The following is a 14938-nucleotide window of genomic DNA, read 5'->3' as shown; positions in this document are numbered from 1 at the left end:
TTTTTTTTTTACGTAGAGGAGTCAACAACGTTTCGACCTTCTTCGGTCATCGTCAGGTTCACAAAGAAAGAAAAAGGTAACTGACCGGAAGCTGACCACATGTTTAAAAGGCGTTGTGTAATTGGTGTCGGAATGTAGAGGGCGGGCTTAGATGTTTGAATATATAATTTTATATTATTTTATTATTATTATTTATTATATTATTTTTTTAATATAGATAAAAAGGTGTTCCTTTGTATTGGTTTATTTTGGGCTTAAGTTATTGTATAAGTAAGGCTTCTTTAATTTTGCGTTTGTTTATGTTTGTTTCTATATTTAGTATTTGAGTGTTTTCTATGATTATGTTGTGTTTATTTGACTTGCAGTGTTCAAAAACGTGTGAAGATGACTTTTTGTGTTCTTTGAATCTGGTTTCCATTTTTCTACTTGTTTCTCCAATATAGAAGTCGTGGCAGTTATCACATTGTATTTTATAAATAATGTTGGTGTGATGTTTGTCAGTGTAGTTTTTACATAGTATAGACCTCAGTTTGTGCCTGGTTTTTGAATAAATTTGGTATTAACTGGAATTTCATATTTTGTTACTAGTTTTTTGCCAAATGTTGGTTATTTTTCTGCTGATGTCGGGAATATATGGTATGCAGCAGTACATGGTTTCGTGATTTTTTGATTCGTGAGATATATTTACTTTTGTTGGTTGATTTTGCTTTATGTATAAATGTGTGCGTATAATGTTTTCTATGGTTTGTGGAGGAAACTTATTGATGTTGATGAAGTATTGTTTTATTGTGTCTAATTCATCGTTAATTTTATCTGGTGAGCATAGTTTTATGGCTGTGTTTATTTGGTTTCTTAGAATGTTGAGTTTTTATTTTGTTTCATGTGCTGAGTCCCAATGAATGTATAGTCCAGTATGGGTGATTTTTCGGTGGATTTCTGTTTTAAATTGTGTGTCGGTTCTTGTAATTCTGAAGTTAAGAAATGTTATTTGATTGCTTTCTTCTTGTTCACATGTGAAGTTAATGTTGGGATATAGAGTTAATGTGATTGAAAACTTAAGTGTGTGTTCTGCAGATTTGAATCCCGCAACCGTGTCATCTACATATCTGTACCAGTATAGTGGTGGATGTAATGCTATGTTAATTGCTTGTGTTTCAACTTGTGTCATAAAAATATTGGCTAGAACTGGTGATACTGGGTTGCCTATGCTTAGGCCATTTGTTTATATATAGCTGTGGTTGTTGAACATGAAGTTTAGCTTCATCGTGGTGAATTCTATAAGGGTTGTTAATTGGTTGCTGGGAATGTCCATAGATGGGTTAGGGTCTCGGTTATAGAGTTCTAAGGCTATCTTGCAGGCTTCAGTGGTTGGAACTTCTGTAAAGAGGGATATAACATCGAAACAGGCCATTAAAGCTTTATGATTAAGTTGATTTAGATTAGACTTGAAATTAAAAGTCTTTGATTAATAATTTGGCTGATGTTGCATATTTGGAAAAAGCCCATGCTATGTATTTACCAAGATTGTAATTAAACGATTCATATGTGGACATTATTGGTCGTAATGGACAATCTGGTTTATGAGGTTTGAGGATGCCGTATATTTGTGGTGTGCGTGAGTCGGTTTTACGTAGGTAGGAATAAATTGTTTGTGAAATTGTGTTGGATTTTCATTTTTAGTAGTATACTCTTCAAAAAAAGAAACGCAAAAGGCAAAATATGAGAAAATTGTTAACAAGTTTATTCCGGGTAGTTCTGTATGACATGTGTGAAACTTTGCACATTCACTGCTGAACGTCCAAAGTCTGCAAAGGCGAAGTCCACGCTCACTAGGTGAAGTTTAACGTCACTCAACGTCAATAACGAGTATGCCCCCCCGTGAGCATCAATAACTGCTTGGCATCTCCTGCCCATGGAAGCGATGAGATGACGAATCACATCCTGTGGAATGGCTGCCCACTCAGCCTGCAAAGCTGCTGCAACCTGAGGTAGAGTCTGCGATTGAGGTTGTCGCCGTCGCAGACATCGGTCCAACTCGTCCCAAAGATGTTCGATGGGGTTTAAATCTGGTGATTTGGAGGGCCAGGGAAGAACGTTGATGTTGTGGTATCTCAAAAAGACAGAGGTGAGTCGGGCTGTGTGAGGATGGGCGTTGTCATGTTGAAAAACGTCGTTGACGTTCACCATGATGGGTTGCACATGGGGCCTAAGAATCTCGTAGACGGTTGCGTACGGTCTGATCGGAAATCCTACGCAGTCCTGGTATGGTTGAGGCAGTAGACGTCGCAGTGGTAATCCTATCACGAAGGTGACGTAACCGGATGTTGCGGTCTTGTGCGGGCGTGGTCACACGAGGTCTGCCAGATCGTGGACGGTCACGAGTTGATCCATGTTGTTGGTGACGATTCCCTAGCCTTGTGATGGTGCTTGGGTGGACATTCACAGCTCTGGCAACATCTGATCGAGATTCGCCTGCTTCCAAGCGACCAATGGCGTTGTTGCGTTGTGCTTCAGTCAGTTTTGGCGTAACTGTATTGCGTGTCGGTGGCTTAACACTGAGCTATGGAAACCGAGAACCCGTCACTTTTATAGGGATTTTGCACATGTTGCACTTACAGAACATGCAGATCTCTCAAACAAATTTATTGGACACGCATGCGTTTTGGCGAAAAATTCGATGTTTTCCTCCGTTTTCAAAGTGCACAGCGTTTATTGTCATTTTGGTCTGACAATCAGTGCCTTAACACGAGTAACGTCACATACTCTGAGCTTGTAACGTTATTACATATATTTCTCTTTAAAATAACAAAAATATCCCTTTTGCGTTTCTTGTTTTGAAGAGTATATTTTGTTTAGTTGCATTTCGTGTGTCTTTGTTAGATTTGTGTGTATTGGTTTAAATTTGTTAGTGTCTGATAGGATGTTCTTCATTTTTTGGATGTATTCATTCGTGTTCGTTACCTTTATCTGCTTTTAGAATTATTATGTCTTTGTCTTGTTTTAGGTTTTTAATGGAATTAATGTCTCTTTTTATAAGATTGTTTTTTAGCTTTCTGTTTTGTGAAATAATGTTGATGGTTTTGTTAGAAAATGCTTTGAAAAAATTCGTTTAAGATGTTGTTTTTAGGTGTTTCTGGAAAATATTAATTTTTAATTTTTCCTAGGAAGTTTGGCTGTTGAATGTCAATAAAATTGTCTAAGTTGTCTTCTTTCTGTTGGTTATTTTCTTGTTTTCTGTAGAAAGTACCACAAGTCTCCTGGCTAGATATTCTAAACATGTTTTGATTTCTAAGGTTGGAATGTTCCTAGGTGCTATTGCGAAGTTGAGTCCTTTGTTAAGTAGATGCATCTCATCTGTTTTTAATTGTCGGTCGGATCTGTTAATTATGAGGTTAGCCAACGGTTTGTCGTGTTGGTGTCTTTTCTGTTGTTTGCATCTTAGTTTTTCTAGTTTTTTGTTGTGGCAGATCTTTTTGTCTCTGTCATTCTTAGTGTTGATTTGGTTTATGTTTTGTTGTACAAGTCCGTAAATCTCTTGTTTTCGTAAGTCAAAAACAAAAAAATGAACCTAGACCATCAACTGGCATGCTGCATTAAACCAGAGATTTACGGACTTATACAACGAAACATAAACCAAATCAACACTAAGAATGACTAATCTCATAATAAACAGATCAATAAGTTTCCTCCACAAACCGTAGAAAACATTATACGCACACACCTAGACAGAAAGCAAAATCAACCAACAAAAGTAAATATATCTCACGAATCAAAAAATCACGAAAGCATGTACTGCTGCATACCATATATTCCTGACATCAGCAGACAAATATCAAACATTTGTCAAAAACTAGCAACAAAATATGGCATTCCAGTTAATACCAAATGTATTCAAAAACCAGGCACAAAACTGAGGTCTATACTATGTAAAAACTACACTGACAAACATCACACCAACATTATTTATAAAATACAATGTGATAACTGCCACGACTTCTATATTGGAGAAACAAGTAGAAAAATGGAAATCAGATTCAATGAACATAAAAGTCATCTTCAGACGTTTACGAACACTGCAAATCAAATAAACACAACATAACCATAGAAAACACTCAAATACTAAATAAAGAAACAAACAAACGCAAAATTAGAGAAGCCTTACTTATAGGATATTAACTGTTTTCAGTGAACAGTTTGGACAGCTGACAGACAACACTGCTCTGCTTAGTTTTTACTGACTTGAAAGTAACGGTTTATATTTTGAAAAAAACTACACTGAATCTTAAAATGACTTTAGTTTCTTAGTTCAATTTTTCCCACAAAATTAGAAATTTCATTTATTTTTTAATTAATTATAATTATATTTTTAATATTAATTACATTTTCATGTTAATTATACTTTTAGTAATAACTAGTTTGTTTTGTTTTTCAGATTGAGTTTTGAAACTTACCTGCAATAATTACAGTGGTATAATGGATCGCAGAATGTGCAGTACCGTCATGTAGTATAGTATATACTGTCAATATGTTACTTTGTACATTTAGAAATATGCAAGCAGAGGTAATCAGTCATTATGTATTCAAGTACAATGTAAATTTACTATACTATCATTTTTTCAAATGTAATTTGTGAAATACTCAAACCTGATAGAGAAAAATGAAAGTCATTTCTGAATTCAGGACCATCAAATTAACTATAATCAGGTCTTAACACTGAATCAGCAGGAAAAAGTTTCCAGATGCAGGGTAGTGTAATAAAACATACATTAAGGTCAGAACATGAGCAGTCTTCAATGAATAGTCTCAACAGTTGGCACAATGTAAAACATGTTCATTAAAGTAAGAAAATGAATTGTGTTTTGAGTGAACAGTCTTAAGAGCTGTTAGATTGTAATGTGTATATATGATTATTTACCTGGGCTAAGAATCTTTAAAACCTGTTCATCTTTACAATGACCCCAGTGACCTTTGTTAAAGATTAGACTAATGGTCCAACAAACATCCATTTAAGCATCTTTACAAAACAATCACTTGGACATCTTTACTGAAACACTGTGTTTATATATGTAGACAAATATAATTATCTAAACAGTCTTTACTGTGAAATATTTGAACATTGTGTAGGTAATATTTGGTACTCACATGACACAAACTATTATAAACTATTATATTTTAGATTCAGTTTTATTAATGAAGACTTCACTCTGGAAGTGTGTTAGTTATCTTCCTGTCAAAAACAGCCTAGAAATCTGTTATCACAGGTCAAGGATGAGTGTAAGAACGACCAGAAACTTACAACTCAATGATACAGAATGTTTCGTGTAGGGAAAATCTGTACACATAGTTATTGTCACAAAGTGAAAGTGTGTATATTATATCCTTTCTTCAACATGTACTCTTTCTCAACTTTCATATTCAGGTACAGAATCTATCTGGAAGTTGACAGTCTGTAAAATAAGTAATTTAGTCATGTTCCTGCAATCACCACAATCACATTCTAAATATATTAATGTGAATGAATTATACTCATAGAAATGTTCATGTAAACATTTTTGTAAAATAGTAATTCTGGCATTTTCTTAATATCCAGTTTTGTAAAATAACATGATTATCTTTCTCTTACTTCAGTGAATAGACAGTAATTATTTAGATACAAAACAAGTACTTGATTCTATAGTTTAAAGGTGAATTTTACAGAAAAAAAGAAAACTTTGCACTCAAAAGAACTACTCATACTGATTAATTTTGTAGGTTCACATTTTTTATAAAACATATGTGCTAATAAATGAAACATAGAACTTGTCGCAGAAAGAGCCATTTCTGAACAGCAATCCAAACGTTTTAGTTTTTACGTTTGCCACTAGGAAAAGTACTGTGACATAATAGTTGCCAAACAAACTGCCAACGCCAGCACGTTGAATGTAAATAAACATGGCCAGTGCGTGCAGGAGAAACAGAGGTGGAGTGTGTTTTGACTTTGTGTTCTGAACAATGTCGAGTAGCACCATATCAATTCGAACCTACTCTGAACGAACCTAGAACAGTTACTTTTGACACAGATCTGACAAGTTCTAGTGATGAGGACAGTTCCATGAGCGAGAGAAGCGGAACTGTAAGTGATACTAAAGAAATAAGATTATAGATTAAAACAACATGCTTTATGAGGTTTATGAGATTTACATTTAATATGACAATGTCAAAGTACTGTGTTAAGATTAATTTTATTATGATGAGTTATGGAAATTGTTATGGAGTTTATATTTGATTGTTTACAAGTCTACAATGTTTGTTTTAAATACATAACATGTACTTGATTACTTCAACATGTTCAAGACAGTCTTATTTCAATTTATCTTGAAATATTAAATTTGAAAAATGGTGTTCTTCAAACTTTTCCATATTTAAAAATGATACAAAAACATCTACTGAATGATCTACCAGTTTTAAACTTGGAATATACTCTGTTTGGGATAGATTTGTCCACTGTCTAGACTATGAAATCAAGGTTTCACTGACTTTCAGGTGCCACAAATGCAAAACACGCTCATGAAAGTGAAATGTGTATGTCTAGTTACATTCTTCAAAAACTTGTACTTTTAAATTATTATATTATACTGGTTATTGTTTATCACTTTATACTGCACACATACCTTTAAGTTTGTTCTTTTGGTGATGGCAAGGGATGGCTTCAGAGGGTGGAACCTGTACACTGCAGGCTGAGATCAGTCCTCAGCTCTACACAAGGAAAGATGGTGGGGACAATCCTGTCTACTGCCGATGGTTTTCAGTCTCAACCTGCCTGGCTTGTAACCCACGGAATCAAAACAGTGGGATCCGACACAAAACATGAGCGTTCAAAGTGATCTTGAGAAAGCTTTGAATAGTGTGAAGGAATCCAGTTCTTCCTATTGACCATTCACACCCACTGTCGCCACCTTGCGGTTCCTTCTCCTTGCACAGAAATGAAAAGAAGCTTTTGCCCGATGCGAACCGTTTTTACAACCATAAGCAATGTAGTAAACCATGTTATCATAAAACAAACATAAAGTAGCAATATCAAGACAAAAAATAGTCTCACAAAGTATGAAGTCCAGAAAAAAGCACTGATAGATTTACATAAAACACCAGCACTGAAAGGAACATAATGGTCGGTACGCAACAAAGCGTGTTTGGCAACTATTACGTCATAGTTGTGAAACGTCACGGAAACAGCTAAACGACCGAGAGGAACTTGAGTTCGAGGACGTGCATATTTTGTTTCACTTTTTACTCAAAAACTAAAGTTTAAAAATATGGCAACCTCACAGGAATTATACCTAACCAAAGTACAGTTTATCAGGCAATTATTAACTTTGTTGAAAATTCACCTTTAAGGATGCACTACAAAATTCTACAAATATAATACCTGATCATAAAGTTTAATGATTCACTACAAGGACCTTACAAAACTATTACCTGAATGAATATCTTTTGAGTATTGAAAGCCTAAGTTCTATTAAACAAGTTTCATTAGAAAAGAATTTCTTGACTACCAAATTAAAATATTTCAAAGTGGAATCCCAAACACATTACAAAACAAAATCAAAAGGTTTGAAAGAAAAGTACAGGTGAAGTCTATCGGTAATGTATATTTTGATATACGTAATTAAATGTACATTATTAAAAACAATTATTATGTTAGAACAAAGATTACATTTTTGAAAAGTGACTGATATAGTCTAAAGGAATTGTCCCATGCCAAAATTATCTTAAAACCAATATAAATGTTTCAACAAATTCAAAAAAGTTCTAAGAGGTTCACATTTAAAAGTATGGTAATTTTTCTTAACTTGCATTATACCTATAACAGATCTGTTTTAACTAGTTCTTATAACAGCTTAATTGAAGCACATTACATGAGGTTAATCAAACATCATAATCCATGTGTATGCACACAGTAAGTAGTGAACTGTAGCACCACTAATGTACAGCACGTGTCGTCCCCAAACATCACAATTTAAAATCAGTGGGCAACACGCAGGACATTTGTGATGCTTCAGTTCTCAAGTTCCATGTACAACCTTACTGAACTTGCAAATCAAACACATTATATAAATGACACAAACCAATGCTGCAAAATTCATTGAAACTTAAACACAACAAGTACTCTTATGTTTATATATTTCAGTGATTAAAAACATGAGATTTTATGTTATTTGCTTTCTCTTCTGGGTTGAAAATGTATTGTAATTAAAAATTACATAAATACAATAAACATATGAACAATGCATGTACAACCAGTTTGCTGTAAGTAACTAGAGTTAACATATATATATAGTAAACAATAAAACTGGCAGGGATAAAACAGAAAATCTTGCAAAGATCAAGAAACCTGGTTTTCACTATTACTACTGACAAAAGGGCAGTGTACCTCCAGGTAAAACTTCATGGATTTACTTTTAGTTTACTGAAGCAAATATTGTATACAAGGAAAATACAAACTTTTACTTCTAAGTGTCATCTTTAACAAATAATTTTTACTTGACTGGTATTTTACTTTTGCACAATACTATTAGTTCCATTTTAAATGCTTTTTAAGGTAGTTTTAAAACTTATCTTGTGATTTAAATTATTACATTTAAAAAGAACCATTAAATAATTACATTCAGTCATTGATGTTTTACTAAAGTCATTATAATGGTATGTTTAAGAAAAAAAACATCTTTAACCTATGTTTCAAAAATACAGAAAAATCCACTGATCGAAAGTTAAGAAATAAATGAAGTTCAATTTTTGAATTATAATATTTAAATAATTTTATATTTTTTGGATTATCAGTGACTAGCGAATTGCACAATACCCACCCCAGATAGTCTTTAAACTACTTTTCAAAAGTAAAATCTGGTTTCTACAAAGTTTTTTTCTATTGATAATATATTATAAATGATCTAAATAACAAACTGTGTAAATACTGATTGCAGTGACACGTGCAAACATTACAACAAAGATAATACAAAAACCATCAACATTTCTATAAATGTGTGAGTTAGTAACTTCTTTGAATAGCTCTTCCTGCTGAACATGTCATATGTAGAGAAAACATTTTTACAGGGGTTGATATAGCTGAATGAGTGATTAATACACAGTAAACAGATAAGCAAACTAATTTATAAACAAAGACTTTCAGTGATGGTGTAACATAACTACATGTTACACAATCAAAAATATTCTTCCTTGTGCTTATAAATCATTAATTGCCTGCTTATTATTGTGTTGGCCTAACGTAATTCCTTACTCAAGTAATAAACACAACATTTCTACCTCTCAAAACCATAAATTTTGCATCCTAAAATAGGAATACTCAAATAAAACTATTTACCCCTGTAATAAGTCAGTCTATTTTCCTTTCAAAAGATTATCTCTTCACCAGAAGAATAAGAAAACTGTCCATCACCAAATCTTAAGAAATATTAAATTATGTAACAAATTTTGTTCCTGGATAGTAGGTGTTATTTCTTAATTGCTTATGTTGTAAAAGTACAGAAAATGGTCAGTATTTTCTTAAAACTTTGCTTTTGTGACCTGGATAATGAAATTTAGAAATTAACCTATTTTCTATGTAAAAACAGGCAAATTTGCACATTTTCATTTTCATAAGGTCTGAATAAAACATATGAATGAAGATTTATACTAAAGTTATACAAAAATGAACAAAAATGTTTATAAGTGAGTAGTTTTTCAAGATTTGCGACTGTAATGTAAATCACTTTCACGTATCATCCCCAAATATAGTCTCCCATCATGTTTTTGTTATACGCTCCCAGGTCACAAAAGCAAAGTTTGAAGAGGAAAAATAGGTCTTTTTCACTTACTTTAGACATAAACAATTGGGAAATAACACTTTCTGTCCAGGAACAAGAAAAAGTAAACATTTTGTTACATAATACTAGAGACTTATTTGCTTAAATATCATGGTGAGAAAAGCATGTACAATATTTTTTTAACTGACATATCTCTCCCTGTTCCTCCTGATAAGAAAACAGAGAAAGTGACCAATCTTTAAAGGTACTTGAGTTATAAATCGTTTTCTTCCTTACAGTTACTTTTATGGGTTCTATACAGTATCTGATTTCAAGAACACACTAACTTTGTATGCTTACCTTTTTCTAACAAAGTATTTATTCAGTAGCATACAAAAACACTATGAATAAAGAAATTCACAGTCTCAGATTACCTTTACCACCATTCAAGTGGCTCTGTATTATTGAACTAACTGGTCTAGCAAAGTCCAACATTTATATTAAAATACAGACTTCAGATGATCACAATCCATATTTGGTTACCTAAAAGCAACAATAAAGTAAATTATAAGCAGTGAAAGAACTTTTGGTTCTACCTCTTGGAAGAATTCATCCATGTAGCCTCCACCCTGGTGTCTTCAACAGAGACAACAATATCATCGTCACCTTGAGACTGAAAATATAATGATTATAAATACATTTTAATTACAATGTACACCTTACCTCTTACTCATATGTTAGATTTATACTTACATCTGTTTAAAATCGATTTTCAGAGCTTTTATGGCAAACTATATAATTATACTTATGTATTTGGTTAAAATTCAATGAGCATGTGTACATAAAACACAGTAAATAAGCCACTAAATACAATACATGATAGGTTACTTCTGATTGGATTAGTAATTTACTGAGCACAGTGATAACTAATTTTAATTTTCTGTAATAAATGTTTCTTATACAAACAACAGTGTCAGGCATTTAACTTCAGTTGTATGAATCTACTTAAAGATTTGGTAATTGACAAGTTTCTAAAATACATGTTCCATTGTTTATAATTTCACATCAAATGATACATAAAGAGATACAAGTAATACTTAAATTTGAGAAACCCAAAAAGTAAAAAAATAATTACCTATTATCTAAAACTACTTCATTAAGTAGCCATAAGTTAATACCTGACGATTTTGGAATTTTCTATATTGTTAATAAGCCTACAAATTAACTTGTAAGTACAATTTGTTGAAAGAAAACTAGTTACACTATGAAATACATGCTTACAAACTGTTTTCTTGCTCATTCTACTTGAAATGGTTGGATCACTTCTAAAAACTTGCACAAATTGAATATTATGTGAAATAAAATAGCCAGTTTATGAATATTTTCTTTATAATGTAACATCACAATACACACACAGACAACACCTTCAACTGTTATTTTATAAACTAAATATCCGATCCATTAAGAACCCAAATTTACTCAAAAGTATTAACAATCTTATGATAAGTCACAGAAAAATTTCTGTCATGTTGAATTGCAATCATGTAACAAATAATTATACAAAACCTATTTTGTACAAACTAAAATTATTCTATTTTTCTCTGCCTACATTTTCAAAATCACATTTTAACGTCAATTAAGAACTTATATTTTAGCACTGGAAGCAACAAAACAGATTTCCAATGAGCATGACACTTGTATTGTTGTGAAATAAAATTTATTATTTTTGTTCAATATTTCAATAAAGATAACACTGAATTTATCTGTAAAATAAATTGTAAAATATAACAAAGTTTAGCTCTATTATTTAGTTATCACTAGCCTAAAAATAAAACTAAAGGGAGTTACATAAAGCATTTAAAATGGGTTTCATAAGATGAAATATATACTAAAAGTAAAAACATTTACAAAGTTTTGTATTACATCATTTTGGAGAAACAAAAGAGATAATCTAAGGGTGTTTTGTTTTCACCTGCCCGACCACATCTTGCTCAAGTGTGAAACACTAGTTTTAAATTCTACGATTTTTATATTTTAATTCCTGCCCAATGTCACTAATGTAAACGAGAGAGCTTTTAATTCCACTACAACAGTATATCATAAGTTTCAGTAAAACTTCCAATCTAGTACTGATAAACAATGTTCCACTAAAAATATAATTCATCTAAATACCTGATACAAGTTTATAAGTTATAGTAAAATTAATATGGTCTGACTGTATGTCTAAATAAGCCTAAGCTAAAGACAAGCACGTGATACGAATGTAAATGGATCTAATGAAGATTACACTTTACAGTATCCACTGAACAGTTATTTCTTGTACGGAGTTAAGTTTAATTTACTCTCCTTTATAGTAACAACAGATCTGATTTGATAATCAAACGTTAGGCTTAATGTTACTGTTATCTCTCTAAACCCACGGTGTTGCAATACGTCTGTACTGCAGACCAAAGGCAAAGAGAGTGACTCGAAACCGTCGAAACAGCGGTAAATCATTTTTTCTAATTCAAAAAATGGGACGTTCCTTACCGCTTTCAACGCTGCTAATCGATCCTTCGTCATTATTAAGTCAACTTAAATGTTACAAATTACTTATATAATTTCAAACTATTATTTGTTTAATATTTCGTCTAAAAACCTAACTTTCTTTACGCACATTATGCGTTATGGACACCACAAACCTATTTTAACAGTTCTAGTTAGCGATACCTCTCCAATTGATTATTTGTTACAGCGCGAACTGCAAATCTGACGACCTCTATAGAAGAAAATTTGCTTTCACCCGCCAGATGGCAAGAATTTTAAATTTCTAATAATTCTTATTTTGAAAGTTTGAATCATCAAACTGTACTATTAATCCATAAAAGAAATTAAGTATTATTCACAAATAGTTAAAGGCCACGCAAAAAGTAAGGGGCTTAAGATTTTAAGTCAACTAATTAAAGAACAGGTACATAGAAAAACATAAGACAGCCATAAAAGTAACACTATGTATTATTGTGTTTGCTTAGCCTGTTGGTGTGGTGTATATTTATACCTAGCATATCTGAAGGAACACAGTCCCATAAATTTTAATGTGCTAGTCTCTAATAAGCAAATAAGCTTAATGAGATTTAAGCGAAACTATAAAGATTTAAAGTGATGTTTACTAATTATTGTCGCCCTATCTTCTTTTGAAATGCAAAAGAATCACTCTTGTCTTGGATTTGTAAGGAAGTATTCACATTAGCAGTCAATACAGCAGGAACTCAGCTTGTCTTTGCTGCAAAGATAACATAATGACTACTGTTATTCGATTATTGTAATTATGTCTTGCCTAGAAAACAAAACACAAAAACATGATGTATTTCCTATACATGTTTTTTCTTCTTCTCATTTTCCTACTGTTGCAAGTGTATGTCACTTCTGGAACTTGGAAAGCACATGCCTTGATTTAAGTTCCATTATAATTTCAGGTGGTAAGAGGTCAGGCATTCGAAAAATCAAATGTTTTGACCTGACGTTCCTTTATATTTCCACCAATCTGAAACAAACAGCGTTGGAATTCGTATCTTTCTTTGGATTTTACAGAGATTAAAGGTCAAATTATTTTGCAAGTGTTGGCTATTTGGCTTGCAGTTTCTCTATACTTCGACCAATCTGGATGAAACTTTTCACAAAACTACCTTGTGATAGCTCCCACGAAGTAAAGTGATTTGATCCTTTATTTTGGTTTTACAGACTATAGTCAAAAGAAAAAGTTACAATGTATGTGGTTGGGTACTTTGGGTCTAGAAATATTTTCTATTTATATATAAAGTTAAAAGGAGCTGTTATTATAGAGTTTTGATGCGTACAATACATGAAATTATATATACAGTGTTGAAGAATAAATTTTATTTATCCAGGCATTACTTATAAAGTTTTTATTATGAATAAATGTATTTACTTAAAAACTGATTGTTCTACGTATTATAAGGTTACAATTTATTATTATCTGATATAACTCTCCCGCTAAGAAGTCCCAAGCTAATACTATGTTAAGTACATATATTTTCAGACACTGGAGTAGAATATCTTAATTTAAAATCTAAATAGTTGATCTTAATTTACTTCTAAAAAGTATTTTTTAACCCATTTAGTTTCTCTTCATTTCATTTTCTTAATTTTCCTTTTCAATTTTTGAGATCTGAAATTGAAATAAAAATTTAAGAAATGTAATAAAAAAAGAAATAGGTGAAAAAGAAAACTTTTCATAAGCAGGTAAGATCAGCCTCATGTATTTTTGCTTACTGAGTTAACTGTCTGTCCTCTGAAATATATTTGTTGCGGTTTCTTTTCCCTTTCTCTGCCTTGAAATCTATTGTATTCTTAGGATTTGGTATAAAGTAGGTTCACGCTCTTAAAAAGTTGTTTTCGTTTCATTTATTAAGTTTCTACTTAATTACTTTTGTGAATGTTTCCTTTCAAATATTCCTACTTCTTTATTTTAGGCTTATATGTAGAATGCAGTTTTTATCTATGAATAACACAGTTCTGTCGGAGCTTTTACGGATTAAAGTGTGAGGCCAGTTCTATTATTTTATTTCGTAAATGGACGTACTTATGCTAAGTACTAAATTAATTAAACCTTGTGCATAAAATAATAAATTTATTGAAGTATATTATTATTCTAACAAATGACAGCAGCATAAAAATTTATCAAAGTAATTCCCAATCTGTCAGGTCATCTCTTAAGTAATGTCCGATTTTAGATTCAGAAAAAGAGAAAGGATTTCAAACGCTTTTAATGTTGTTTAATCAATAATGTATGTTCCATTATTATTAATTACTTCCTGCCAACGATTCACAAGCTTCTGAATGCCACTTCTATAAAATATTTGGGGTTTGGAGGAAAATAATGTAAAAAGGGTAGTTCTGACATTTTCATATGGTCCAAGCTCTTTTCCATAAAGATAGTTCTGTAAACTTCGGAATAGATGATAATCAGATGGGGTAAGGTCTGAAGAATAAGGAGAATGTGGAAGTTTTTCCCAGTCTAGCTCTTCAATCTTTGAAAATGTGATCCTTGCTTTACGGGGCAGTGCATTATCCTGGTGTAACACAACGCCTTTACGATTGATCAAAGCAGGCCTCTTTTCTTTCAGTGCAACGTTCAAGCGCTCTAACTGTTGACAATA

General features: G+C 32.1%; 1 long non-coding RNA gene across 1 annotated transcript; it reads right to left on the bottom strand.

Moving 5' to 3' along the window:
- Positions 1-5052: 5052 nt before the first annotated feature.
- On the bottom strand, positions 5053-12544 carry LOC143258074 (uncharacterized). The gene is made up of 3 exons (XR_013032129.1): positions 12309-12544; positions 10376-10452; positions 5053-5447 (listed from the first exon to the last, which is right to left on the bottom strand). It is a non-coding gene; the product is annotated as an uncharacterized LOC143258074 (long non-coding RNA).
- Between the last annotated feature and the right edge of the window lie 2394 nt (positions 12545-14938).

This window comes from Tachypleus tridentatus, chromosome 7 (assembly GCF_004210375.1).
Source record: "Tachypleus tridentatus isolate NWPU-2018 chromosome 7, ASM421037v1, whole genome shotgun sequence".
In the NCBI taxonomy this organism is placed as follows: domain Eukaryota; kingdom Metazoa; phylum Arthropoda; class Merostomata; order Xiphosura; family Limulidae; genus Tachypleus; species Tachypleus tridentatus.
Note: the sequence above shows the minus strand (reverse complement) of the source record. Positions and strands in the feature narration are given on the sequence as shown.